At 38.9% G+C, this 14,655-nt stretch overlaps 1 non-coding gene across 1 annotated transcript; it reads right to left on the bottom strand.

Moving 5' to 3' along the window:
- Window positions 1–239: 239 nt before the first annotated feature.
- Window positions 240–403, bottom strand: LOC119618699 (U1 spliceosomal RNA). The gene has a single exon (XR_005235070.2). It is a non-coding gene; the product is annotated as a U1 spliceosomal RNA (small nuclear RNA).
- Between the last annotated feature and the right edge of the window lie 14,252 nt (window positions 404–14,655).

Genomic DNA, 14,655 nt, shown 5'->3' with positions numbered 1-14,655 from the left:
TTAGTAAAGACGAGTTCATGATATTTGACTCCTGAGCTCGAACGACATTAACATAAACATATCGCTCGCCATATCTCGCGGACTGCTGGGATTACAAGCGTGAGAACCACTATCTGATAAAATCTTTAGTTTCAGCATAAGTTACAGATGGGAAAAAGAGAACTGTGTGTCAACTCACGTTAAACGCCTAGTATTTGCTCCTGCAACGAACAAGATCTACTTTTAAAACGACAATAACTCAGGGGAAAGCGCAAACGCAGTCCCCAACTACCACAAATTATGCAGTCGAGTTTCCCACATTTGGGGAAATTGCAGGGGTCAGCACACCCGGAGTTCAATGGATAAGCCTCGCCCTGGAAAAACCACCTTCGTGATCATGGCATCTCCTCTGCCAGCTAAGTATGTGGCACAACATTTTTAAGTGCTGAAAGAAAAGAACTGTTAACCCCGAATTCTAAATTCAGTAAAACTATCTTTCAACAATGAAGGAGAAAGAAGACATTCTGAGATGAAGGGAACTTAAGAGAATTTGTCACCAACAGATCTACTCCAAGTATTGCTTAAAGGAAGTTCTCTAAGTAGAAGGAAATGAGAAAAGAAATCTCGGACCCTCAAGAAACAAGAAAGAATGAATGATAGAGAAAAAAATGGGCTATAAAACAAATCTCAATAAATTTAAAATAACTGAAATTAATTCTGGTGCAAAGACCATGGAACATACTCTGTGAAACACTATTCTTTGCTATTTCAACAGAAATAGGTAAGAAGTGTGCTGATATTCCAATTCAAATTTAGCATCTCAAGATAACTTACTTTCACTATCTTCTGCTTTATATTTGTATCATTTTTCTATTACAGTGAAAATCTATATTCCTGATATCATTAATGGATTTCCTTATTTGTTTAATCCCACAATACACATACAATAATTTGAAAGTTATAATACCAATATTACTCTAGCAATAGGTCCACTAACTAAAGCATATGGTTACTTTACAATCCTTAGATCATATCTCACAAAAATCAATGGTCAGAATATTATGTTCAAAAGTTACTTGAATTGATTCTTTTTTTTTTCTGAGGTTATTTTCCCTGATGTCTCTTGCCCCCACCCCATTACAGGTCATCAAATTTATTAGTTTCTGGTTTACAATTCTTTCTTTTTGGCAAAACCCAATAATTTTATATATCCTTATGTTTTTCTTTTTCACTACATAAAAAGTAGCCTACTATAACTCTTCTTCACCTTGCTGTTTGAATTTAAAAATGTAACCTGAAAAATCATTCCATATCAGTTTATAGAAAAAACAACTCTTAATAAATATTTGACAATTAAAGTCTGATTGAATATTATCACTCAGGGACTAAAAGCAAAACAAACAAACAAACAAACCCCAGAAGGATCAAATCCAAACATTCGGCATTTGAACTCAGCTATATGTGTTCATGCTCTCCTGTGTTCTATGAAAGTTTTAACGCAGCTAACATCATGAAATACATTTTAGGCAAAAGGCAGGACCATCTAAACTATGGGATATCTTTTGCTGATAAAAGCTTTCATTTTCAAGCTAATGAGTCTTATATTGTTTGAGTTTCATTGTTTTTTTAAAAGGTGCTAGTTGTTTTTTCTCTCCAAAGTGTTCAGGCATGTTCTTTGAAATATTTTTTAGCCTACCATAGATGGGATTTTGTTTTTAACTCGTGTCTTTGGGAACATTTATTTCTGAACAGTGAAATTTTCTTCTCATCTTGAACTCTAGGCCTATCTCAAAACTCTTTTCATGGCTGACTTGCCCACCCTGGAGACTCTTCTGGCAAAACTATTTCATCCAAGCCTCTCTAAGCAGCAGCCCTTGTGGGAAACATAATACTGCTCACAGTTGGAGTGGCTGGAAAAGTAGTGATGAAACTTGTGTAGAATCAGTTTTGCATGGGCTTGCTTTGCCTCAATTTTCAAAGCAAAAGAGCCAGAATTTACCAGTTGGATGCAAAGTGTGTGTCAATTAACAGGAATATACTAATTTATCATAGTTGCTTTAAAAACCCTGGGCAGAGCAAAGAAATATATTGAAACATCCATAATTGCATCTTTAATTGAATTTAGAGACATAAACAAAGAACTTGATAGGACAGTAAAAATCAGGGATGTCACTCTTATCTTGAACATCGCTTGGTCAATTACAGGACCTTGCTATTTATGTAACATGATTACGTTATACTTGTACAGCCTAAATGCAATGCTGTCAATTTACTTTGAGTAGAGGTTCATAAATATATACAGTGGTTTAACAATTAGATTCAGGGAACTAGTAGCTGTTTTATATTGATAATACAAACTTCTATTTATTTCATATTTTGATCCTTTCCTACATTAGTATAGTTGACTTCAGATATATTTTGGAGCTAAAATCCATAGCACCACATTTAAGTTGTGCAAGTTTGTCCAACTGTAGTCAGTAAAAAGTATTTATTTAGCAGGCATTTAAGTTACCCGTAAAATAGTGTGTGTGTGCGCACGCGTGTGTGTGTGTGTTTAGCCAAGAGCAGATGGGTTAAGAGTAATAACAACATTTATTAAACTCTCGCATTAAATTCATTATGTTCAAAATCTCATTTAACTTTGTTTATTTTTCTGCTGAGCAAACAGGCTTAGAGAGGTTAAATAACTTGTCCAAGAAGTTGGACATGTCTTAACACAGATCATAAGAGGTAGTACTGAGATTCCATAGGCCTGAAGACAGCAAACACTCTGAGAGACCCAGACAAGTCAGGGTGATGGCTCTGGAATGGATGTTCTCTACTCTTTACTATGTTCATTGCCATTATGCAATTTCAAGGGATAATTGTTTCTTAGAAATGTTTGCACATAAATACGGCTGGTTCTGAGGAGCAAGTTTTGAGAGACACAATCCCAATATATAATATAGCTCAATTTCCCTGACCAACATGGAAGAAGAGGCCATTAAAATGGCATGCTTTATAGGAAAGCCAATGAACAAAAAGCAGAGGTGATTCTCCTACATCTTTTTTTTACTAGAAGACTTTTCTAAAGTGAAAGATATGTATGTTCCGGGCAGGATGTAGTTATTTTCTCCTATTACACTTGTCCCTATTACAATTACAGTTACATTGCAATAACTTGTGGTAGTTATAGTAATGTACTGTTCAAGTTATACCCCCTCACTCTTATGTTGCAACATTATTTGCTTAAGATAATGAATGGATATAAAGAAGAAACTAGTGCCCAGTACAATGTCTGTGACACACACATAAAAAGATATCTCCTTTGGGATGAAGCATGTGCTTGGGGAATAGAAAGGTGGACTCAGTAGTTGGTAACAAGGAATCCAGCCAGGTGGATAAAGTTATTCAAGGAGTGTGATGACAGGCAGCAGGTAGGGGCAGTAGATAACACTTCTGAAAGTTGGGCTCTGTCAGAGTGGTTCATAAAGGGAGCATAAGTAAGCTAGACAGGGCATGATGTCCACAAGTTTTGAAGCAAGAGACCTCAAGCTTAGAATCATTGATTTACTTATTCATTAAGCATTAATTAAGTGTCTTTTGTGGGACGGCCACTATACTGGGCGGTATAAATACAAGATGAATAACACATAGCGTCTTCCTTACAGCCCAGTGATGGAAGCAAAATCTGAACAATTACAATACAATGGGTTGTGTAGAATTGAGTTAAACACAAAATTTTATGAATCCAAGGAAAGTAAATCACTAAAACATACTGGGAAGTGCTCACAAATTAGGTAAATAAGGTAAAAGTTGCATGTTCCTTGAAAGGTTCATAGAATTTGGCCAAGTTGAGAAGAAGGAAAAGTGTTATAGATATAGGAACAGCTTGTAAAAGAGGATGAAGGGATGAAAAAGCATCTTGGAGAATGATAACTAATTCTAAGAGTTTAGAGTGTAATGTGTATAGTGGAAGTGAAAAGATATGTGACTGTAATGATAACCAGATGGATGTTCAGAAGAGACTTTGAATACCATCCTCCGGCTGGCCGGGAGCCACTGAAAGTTTTCATCATGGGATTGGCATTTGCTAGACATGCAGTTACCATGAAACTAATCACAATAAAGCTTTAGGGCCTGTCACTTGCATGGACCCTTCCAAGAACCTGGGAAGATCCCAAGCAATGTATCCCTGTGGTCATATGTCTTTCTAAAATTTGAAAAAGTAAGATATAAAAAATCATTTACTTTACAGAGGGCTCTTCCAATTGGATAATATTCAGCCTTCTCAAAACTGGTATCTTTTCCTGGCATGATCTTTGATTAAGAAAGCTGTCCTTGACAATGGGATGGAGGATGGCGTGGAGGGGGAAGAGACTGGTTGGAGGCTCTTACAAATGTCTCAGAGATCATCAGAACTGAACTAAAGCAGTGGCAGAGATGATCATGAGAAGGGGAAGGTTCTTAGGAGGGAGAATCAACGGGATTTATGAAAGATGGATACACAAACCAAGTGGGCGGAAGCAGTTCTTGGAAGACTCAGAGTTTTAGTGGGTGCCTAGAAGGATGATGTTACCATGAGTGCAAAGTGGAATATATGTTTGAAGGCTGAAAAGACACTAAATTGTCTTTGGTAGGGGAGAGAATCATGACAGAGGAGTGATCAACAGTGTTAAATACTTAAAAAAGAGATGGATTAAAATGACAACTAAGGATTGTCTATTGAATTTGGTGATTAGGAAGTCACTGGTTACCTTAAGAAACAACAAAGAACGGATTCATTGGGTGATGTTAATAGAACTCAGTTTATGTTAGGAAGCAGATTATAGCATTCTCCGTGCACTGCTCATCACCCTTATGAGTTCAAGGGCAAAACTTTGGGGAAAGGGTGAGGGATTATCTATCAAATGAAGGGACTCAGTACAACTGAGGAGAGGGACACTCACTCTGTAGAAAAGGGATTCAGGCATAGGGAAATGAAATGGCAACTCTGCAGTGGAGCTTGGGAACAAGGGCATGTTGGGATCAAAGCCCAGTTGCTCGGACACAGGTTCTGGAAGGACTAGAAGTTAAGCTGTGCTGATGCCAAAGCACTCCAGCATTGCCACAGCATGCTCCCAGTTCCCAGGGTGAATATAAGATTGTCCTTAGATTGCAGGGCATAGCCAGGACTACAATTTCAGAGCAAGCAAGCTCAGCAATTCAGCAGGCAAGATGAGGGGATAAGGTAGAGCATCATAGGAAGAAAGAATTTATGGTGGCAGAAGGGATGCAAAGCAGCTCCTCTCCCCTCGATGATCTGGAATCTGAAGTCAGCACTCCCTAAAAGAGGGGAGATTCAGGCCCTTGCCCTTTATTTCTAACAATAGTACCATAGTCTTTTGAATTTATCATGTGATCATATTGAGGTATCAGGGAGGAAAAAACTGGTGATTTCACTATAAAGATTCCTAAGGGGAATCAAGAAAGACACAGTATAGGTTTGGGGACTATTTGCTAAAGTACTCCTAGCAGCAAAAACCAAAAGAAACACAGCTAGAATCATTGTATGAATTGCAGGCAAATTGCAAGATTGAATTTAGTCAATATAATTGGTTTTTAAGTATGTCCTTTTCTCTTTCTCCTATCTGATATTATTAACATGAAGTCCTTTTAAATGTCAATAATTTAAATGTAATTTAATTTCTTTAATGAAATTGTTTAATAATTTGAGAATATAAGGCTGGCTTTAGAGCAGCCCCAGCAGGAGAGGTGGTGAAAGCATTCAGCCTTGGAGGGGAAGGAAGGTGCTTGTATCTCTCCAGGGTGACTCTGGTAGATGCCTGTGGAGTCCCTTTGAAAGGCCTTCTGTTTCAAGTTCCCCCAGCTGAATGCAAGGGGACTGCTTGCCAAATGCCATTCAGGAAAGTGTGATAAAACAGGCAGCAATCCCGTAGTATTGGATATAGTTCCTCTGCCCACAAACTCTGGGATTTAAGGAAAGTCGGAATTTGGAAAACAGATTGGACTGTCAGCCCCAGAGCCTGGATCTGAAAGACATTCACAATCTACTTTTGTGAAAACACTGAATCATATTCAGCTCTTGTTAACTTAAAAATATTACAAGTCTGAGTTTCTCTGTCACGTAATTTATGGAGCTAAACTTTTGGAACCTGGAACCAAGTAGAGGGCTTTATATTTATCCCTATTAAATGTCATCTTGTGATTTTGAATGAGGCCAAGTTTCCAGGCTGTTCAGTGCTCTAGGAATAGAGATTCCGCTATTCAGTATATCGCCCATTTCTCCCAGCTTTGTGCCATTTGCAAATATTATAATTATACCATTGTCACCTTTATCCAAATAATTGAAAATGTGAGGAGGACAGAGACAAAGCTCTTCAAGCCCTACAAAATTTCCTGTGGGTTGGCATGGATTAATTAATGGGGGAAATGGAAGGAAAACAGCTTTTATGGAACATCTACCATGTTTCTGATACTACAAATAACTCTTTGCATACATTATCACATTTAATCTTTAATCGGAGTTACACAGCTAGCAAGTGCTGAACTTAGATTTTGATTCTACATCTGTCTAAATCATGCTGTTCCTAGTAAACCTTATTGCCTCTAATTAATTGAAGTTCTTTACTTGGTTTTTCAACCTCCTACAAGTCTACCAAGCTGTGTTTTCTTCCAGCCCACATTTCTGCATCTTGTCCAAAGGATATATCTGGCTGAAATCCAAGTTTGAATTTCTCTCAGAAGCATACTGAGAGCTGTGATTTGAACCCAGGAAGATGGTCTCCTCCAGTGCCTTTGGTTCTAGTTAGGCAGGCTTACCGTTCATTATAAAAGATGCAGGTGCTGGGCACGGTGGCTCACACCTGTAATCCCAGCACTTTGGGAGGCCGAGCTGGGTGGATCATGAGGTCAGGAGATCAAGACCATCCTGGCTAACACAGTGAAACCCTGTCTCTACTAAAAATACAAAAAATTAGCCGGGCGTGGTGGCAGGTGCCTGTAGTCCCAGCTACTCGGGAAGCTGAGGCAGGAGAATGGCGTGAACCCAGGAGGCGGAGCTTGCAGTGAGCCGAGACCGCGCCACTGCACTCCAGCCTGGGCAACAGAGCAAGACTCCGTCTCAAAAAAAAAAAAAAAAAAAGATGCAGGTACCCCAAGCTCACGATTCCTCTCCTATAATGCAAGCCACTGCATGTGTGCAGGCATTACCTGGCCCTCATTGCATCACTTTGTGAGAATTGAGACTAGAGTAACTGGTATGAATGCTGATCTTCTGGATACTACTATTGTTGTGAGTAATAAAATCCTTTGTCTGTGATCCGAGTATCATGTCTTTTTCTGTGAAACTGCAGGAGGCTAAATTGTTAGCTTTCAATTAGATTAAAATCTCAAATAGAGGAGAAGTTGGCAGATGGGAGACAGGGCTAACGTGTAACTCCCACTTGGACAGGCGAAACAGTGTCTGGAGACTCACATTGTGATCTCTTGCTCCAAGAATCATGTCAGGAACATATCAGGAAAACTGAAAGAATTCACAGACCATTTGAAAGCAGCACTTGCTGCTGCAAATGCCATAAGATAGATGAAAAACTGAATTATCAAAGTGTGAGAGGGGGAAATGTCAGCCTCCAAACACACATCTCCATGGGAGAATCAGCAAATCCAGATCATGGGAATGATTCAGCCTTACCTAGGCTGAAATGGGTTTAGGGAGCCAAGTGAAATATAAAAGTAGAAGCAGTGGGAAGAGCCCTGTAGGCACTCCCAGTCCCCAGCTTGAGCCCAGGGAAGCCATTACTGGCCTTATCTCACAGAGGTCCTTGGGAAAGGGAAGGCAGCCAGTGAAACTGGGGAAGGGCCACAGAGTGAAGGATGCTTCTTGCTGAATTTTGTAATAATTTTGACTGAGCCCAAAGTTTCCTGAACAGAATCTGGGGTGGGGGTAGGGAATGAAGGGGAAATGCAGATATGAGTGCAGAAACCACAATGGGCAGGCAGGGAGGGGTGAGACCTGAGAACCCTGCTTGCTTTCTCAGTGGGGATGCTTATAGCCTGGGGCAAGATCTGAGCTCTGCTCACTGGCTGCCTGGGTATAAACTCTGCAGTTGGTGGTGGGGGTAAGGGGGGCACAGTGGGAATGAGACTGCCCTTGCTGGCTGGGGTGATGCTGTGTGAGACTTGTCACTGCCAGCTCTCTCCCCCTTCCCTGGCAGCCTGTATGATGCAGCAGAGGCAGGCATAATCCCCCTGGGAACATTGGCCTGAGAACTACTCCTATCGCCCACAGTGGCCAGAGCAAGCCCCACCCAAGGATAGTCTTAGCTCAGACCTGCCCAACTCTTCCCCCACCTGATGGTTTTTCTCTACCTGCCATGGTAGCCAAAGACAAAAGACTTTTGGGAGCTCTGTGGCCCCACCCATTGCCTGAAAAACCCAAGTATTCATCCTGGCCAGTGTAGGGCAAGATTATATTCCCCTTTTACTACTTCAGCTGGTGCTCTCTTAAAAGCACCACCTGCTGGCAGGAGGCCAACCAATTCAAGCCATTACAGCAACTCAGAACAACCCTGCTCCAAAAATAGAGAAAAAAACAGCTAATTCCACCACCTACTACACCCTGGCTAACCAGAAGTCCTGAGTCTGTCCACATGACAACTTCACTGCTAGCATAACCAGCATTTGAGAAAACCAGCACACTAAACAAAACTACAAACAAGGACTCCCATAGAGTCCACTTAACTCCCCTGCCACCTGCGCCAGAGCAGGTGCTGGTATCCATGGCTGGGAGATATGAAGATGGATCACATCACAAGACTGTGCAGACCTTCCCCAGCACCAGTCTGGAGCCCAGTATCCTTGCTTGGGAGCTAGACCCACAAGGGCAATAACAATTGCTGCAGTCTGGTTCTCAGGAAACCCCATCCCTGCGGAAAGGGGGAGAACACCACATTGAGGGATCAGCCGATGGGACAAAAGAATCTAAACAGCAGCCTTTGAGTTCCAGATCTTTCCATTGAAAGAGTCTACCCAAATGAGAGGGAATTAGAAAAGTGATTCTGGTAATAGGACAAAATGAGGTTCTATAACACTCCCTGAAAGATCACATTAGCTCTCCAGCAATGGATCCAAACCAATAAGAAATCTTTGAATCCTCAGATAAATAATTCAGAAGGTTGATTGTTAAGTTACTCAAGGAGGTACTAGAAAAAGGTAAAAACTAACTTAAAGAAATTTTTAAAAATACAGGATATAGATGAAAAAGTCTCCATAGAAATAGATGTCATAAAGAAAAGCCAATCACAACTTCTGGGAATGAAAGACACACTGAGAAAAATGCAAAATACACTATAAAGTTTAAACAATAGAATTGTACACATAGAAGAAAGAACTTCAGAGCCCTAAGATAAGTCTTTTGAATTAACCCAGTCCAACAAAGACAAAGAAAAAAGAATAAACAAAAATGAACAAAGTCTTCAAGAAATTTGGTATTATGTTAAATGACCAAACATAACAGTAGTTGGTGTTCCTGAGGAAGAAGAGAAATCTCAAAGTCTGGAAAACTTATTTGAGGGAATAATTGCGGCAAACTTTCCTGGTCTTGCTAGAGATCTAGACATCAAAATATAAGAAGCTCAAGGAACATCTGAGAAATTCATCACAAAAACATCATCACCTCCACACATAGTCATCAGGTTATCTAAAGTCAAGACAAAGGACAGAACCCTAAGAGCTGTGAGGAACAAGCATTAGGTAACCTATAAAGGAAAACCTATCAGATTAACAGCAGATTTCTCAGCAGAAACCCTGCGAGTCAGAGGGTATTGGGATCCTATCTTTAGTCTCCTTAAACTAAATAATTATCAGCCAAGAATTTTGTATCCAGTGAAATTAAGCTTTATAAATGAAGGAGAGATAGAGATAAAGTCTTTTCCAGACAAACCAATGCTGAGAGGATTTGCCACTACCAAGCCAGCACTACAAGAAATGCTAAACGGATTTCTAATTCTTGAAACAAAATCTCAAAATACACCAAAATAGAACCTCTTTAAAGCATAAATCTCACAGGGCCTATAAAACAGTAACACAATGGGAAAAAAAAACACACACACACAACAAGGTATTCAGGCAACAACTAGTATGATAAATAGAACATTGAATGCAAATGGCCTAAATGCCTCACTTAAAAGATACAGAAGGGCAGAATGGATAAAAATTCACCAACCAATATCTGCTGTCTTCAAGAGACTCACCTAACACATAAGGACTCACATAAACTTAAGGAAAATGGGTTGCAAAAAGATATTTCATGCAAATAGAAACCAAAAGCAAGCAAGAGTACCTATTCTTACATCAGACAAAACAGACTTTAAAGCAACAGTAGTTAAAAACGACAAAGAGGGGGCTGGGAGTGGTGGCTCATAACTGTAATCCCAGCATTTTGGGAGGCCGAGATGGACTGATTACTTGAGCTCAGGAGTTCAAGACCAGCCTGGCCAATATGGTGAAACCCCGTCTCTACTAAAAATACAAAAATCAGCTGGGCATGGAGTGCGCCTGTAATCTTAGCTACTAAGGAGGCCAAGGCAGGAGAATTGCTTGATCCTGAGAGGTAGAGGTGACAGTAAGTTGAGATCTCATCACTGAACTCCAGCCTGGGTGATAGAGCAAGACTCTGTCAAAAAAAAAAAAAAAAAAAAAAAAAAAAAAAAGACAAAGAGGGACATTACATAATGATAAAAGAACTGGTCCAACAGGAAAATATCACAATCCTAAATATAGATGTATGTAACACCAGAGCTCCAAAATTTATAATACAATTACTACTAGACCTAAGAAATGAGATAGATGGCAACACGATAACAGGAGGGAAGTTCAGTACTCCACTGACAGCATTGGACAGGTCATCAAGACAGAATGTCAACAAAGAAACAATGCACTTAAACTATACCCTAGAACAAATGGACTTAACAGATAGTTACAGAACATTCTACCCACAACTGCAGAATACACATTCCTTTCATCAGCACGTGGAACATTCTCCAAGATAGACCATATAGTAGGCCACAAAACAAGTCTCAATACATTTAAGAAAATTGAAAGTATATCAACTACTCCCATAAAACAGTGGAATAAGATTGGAAATTAACCCCAAAAGGAGCCCTCAAAGCTATTCAATTACACAGAAATTAAACAATTGTCTCCTGAATGACCTTTGGATTGACAATGAAATCAAGATAGAAATTAAAAGATTCATAGAACTGAATGATAATAGTGACACAACCTATCAAAACGTCTGAGATACAGCAAAAGCAGTGCTAAGAGGAAAATTCATGTTATTAAATGCCTATATCAGAAGGTCTGAAAGAGCATAAATAGATAATCTAAGCTCATACCTCAAGGAACTAGAGAAACAAGAACAAACCAAACTGAAACACAGAAGAGGAAAAGAAATAACAAACATCAGAGCAGAACTAAATGAAATTGAAACTAAAAATCAATCCAAAAGATAAATGAAACAAAAATCTTGTTCTTTCAAAAGATAAACAAAATTTACAGATCATTGGCAAGATTAACTAAGAAGACAGAAGATCCAAATAAGCTCAATTAGAAATGAAGTGGGAGATATTACAACTGATACTAGAAAACCCAAAGGAGGTAGATAAATTCCTGGAAATATACAACCCTCCCATATTAAACCAGGAAGAAATAGAAACTCTGAACAGACCAAGAATGAATAGCAAAATTAAAACTGTAATTAAAAGTTGCCAATTAAAAAAAAAAAGCCAGGACCAGAAGGATCCACAGCTGAATTCTGTCGGATATTCAAAGAAGAATTGGTACCAATTCTGCTGAAACTATTCCAAAAGATAGAGAAAGAGGGAATCATCCCTAAATTATTCTCTGAAGCCAGTATTACCCTAATACAAAAAACCAGGAAAGGACATAACAACAACAAAAAAGAAAACTATAAACTGATATCCCTGATGAACATAGATGCAACAATCCTCAACAAAATACTAGTTAACTGAATCCAACAGCATATCAAAGAGATAATACACATAATCATAAGTGAGTTTCATACCAGGGATGCAGGGTTGTTTTAACATACACAAGTGAATAAATATGATATACCACATAAACAGAAGTAAAAAGAAAAATCATGTGATCATCTCAATAGACATAGAAAAAGCATTTGACCAAATCCAGCCACTCTTTATTTTTAAAACCCTCAGCAAAATTGGCATAGAAGGGACATATCTTAAGGTAATAAAAGCCATCTATGGCAAAGCCACCACCCACATTATACTGAACAGGGAAAAGTTGAAAGCATTACCCCTTGAGAACTGAAACAAATTAAGGATCCTCATTTTCACCACTTCTATTCAACATAGTACTGGAAGTCCTAGCCAGAGCAATCAGAAAAGAGAAAGAAATAAAGGGTATCCAAATCAATAAAGAGGAAGTCAAACTGTCACTGTTCACCAATGATATGTAGAACACCCTAGAGACTCATCCAAAAAGCTACTACATCTGATAAATGAATTTAGTAAAATTTCAGGATACAAAATCAATGTACAGCAATCAGTAGCAACGCTACACACCAACAGTGATCAAGATGAGAATCAAATCAAGAACTCAACCCCTTTTACAACAGCTGCAAAATAAATAAATAAATAAATAAAATGCTTAGGAAGATACCTAACCAAAGAGGCAAAAGATCTCTACAAGGGAAACTACAAAACACCACTGAATAAATTATAGATGACACAAACAAATGGAAACAAATTGCATCCTCATGGATAGATAGAATCAATATTGTGAAAATAACCATATTGTCAAAAGCAATCTGTAAATCCAATACAATTCCCATCAACATACCATCATCATTCTTCACAGAACTAGAAGAAACAATCCTAAAATTCTTATGGAACCAAAAAAGAGCCACAGAGGCAAAGCAAGACTAAGCAAAACAACAAATCTGGTGGCATCACATTACTCAAATTCAACAAAGCTAGTCACCGAAACAGCATCGTACTGGTATAAAAACAGGCACATAGGCCGGGCGCGGTGGCTCACGCCTGTAATTCCAAAACTTTGGGAGGTGGAGGAGGGCAGATCATGACGTCAGGAGATCGGGACCATCCTGGCTAACATGGTGAAACTCGTCTATTACTAAAAATACGAAAAATTAGCTGGGCGTGGTGGCACACGCCTATAGTCCCAGGTACTTGGGAGGCTGAGGTAGAAGAATTGCTTGAACCTGGGAGGCAGAGGTTGCAGTGAGCCAAGATCGCACCATTGAACTCCAGCCTGGGCAGCAGAGTGAGGCTCCATCGCCAAAAAAAAAAAAAAAAAAAAAAAAAAAAAAAGTGCAATAAATTATTATTGACTGTAGTCACACTATACTGCTATCAAATACCAGATCTTATTCATTCTATTTAACTATATTTTTGTATGCGTTAACCATTGCCTTTCCCCTTGGCTCCACTACCCTCCCCAGCATCTAGTAACTATCATTATACTCTGTATCTCCATGAATTAAATGGTTTTCATTTTTATCTCCCACAAATGAGTGAGAACATGCAAAATTTCTCTTTCTGTGCCTGCCTTATTTCACTTAACATAATGTTCTCCAGTTCTATCCAGGTTGTTGCAAATGACAAGATCTCATTCTTTTTTCATGGCTGAATAGTACTCCATTGTGTATATGTACCAAATTTTCTTTATCTATTCATCTGTTGATGGACACTTAGGTTGCTTCCAAATACTAGCTATTGTGAATAGTGCTGCAATAAACATAAGAGTTCGCATTTCTCCACATCATTGTCAGCATTTGTTATTGCCTGTCTTTTGGATAAAAGCTATTTTAACTCATTGTAGTCTTGATTTGAATTTCTCTGATAATCAATGATGTCATGCACTTTATCATGTACCTGTTTGCCATTTGTATGTCTTCTTTTGAGAAATGTCTATTCACATCTTTTGCCCATTTTAAAATTGAATTGTTAGATTTTTTCCTATAGAGTTTTTTGAGCTCCTTATATATTCTGGTTATTAACACCTTGTCAGATGGGTAGTTTTCAAATATTTCCTGTCATTCTGTGTGCTGTCTCTTTACTTTGTTGATTCTTTCCTTTGTTGTGCAGAAATTTTTAAACTTGGTGTGATCCCCTTTGTCCATGTTTGCCTTGGTTGCCTGTGCTTATAGGGTATTACTCAAGAAATCTTTGCCCAGACCAATATCCTGGAGAGTTTTTCCAAAGTGGTTTTTTTTTTTTTTTTTTTTTTTGTGATAATTTCATAGCTTGAGGTCTTAGATTTAAGTCTTTAACCTATTTCGATTTGATTTTTGTATATGGTGAGAGGAGATAAGGGTCTAGTTTCTTTCTTTCTTTCTTTTTTCTTTTTCTTTTTTTTTGAAATGGAGTTTCACTCTTGTTGCTCAGGCTGGAGTGCAATGGTGTGATCTTGGCTCACTGTAACCTTTGCCTCCTGGGTTCAAGTGATTCTCCTGCCTCAGCCTCCGGAGTAGCTGGGACTGCAGGCATGCGCCACCATGCCAAGCTAATTTTGTATTTTTAGTAGAGATGGAGTGTATCCATATTGGTCAGGCTAGTCTCCAACTTGCGACCTCAGATAATCCGCCTGCCTTGGCCTCCCAAAGTGCTGGGATTACAGGCGAGAGCCACCGTA

The sequence above is a fragment of the Chlorocebus sabaeus genome, chromosome 18 (genome assembly GCF_047675955.1).
Source record: "Chlorocebus sabaeus isolate Y175 chromosome 18, mChlSab1.0.hap1, whole genome shotgun sequence".
Taxonomy (NCBI): Eukaryota; Metazoa; Chordata; class Mammalia; order Primates; family Cercopithecidae; genus Chlorocebus; species Chlorocebus sabaeus.
The sequence above is the reverse complement of the archived record's forward strand: the minus strand, read 5'-3'. Positions and strand labels throughout refer to the sequence as shown.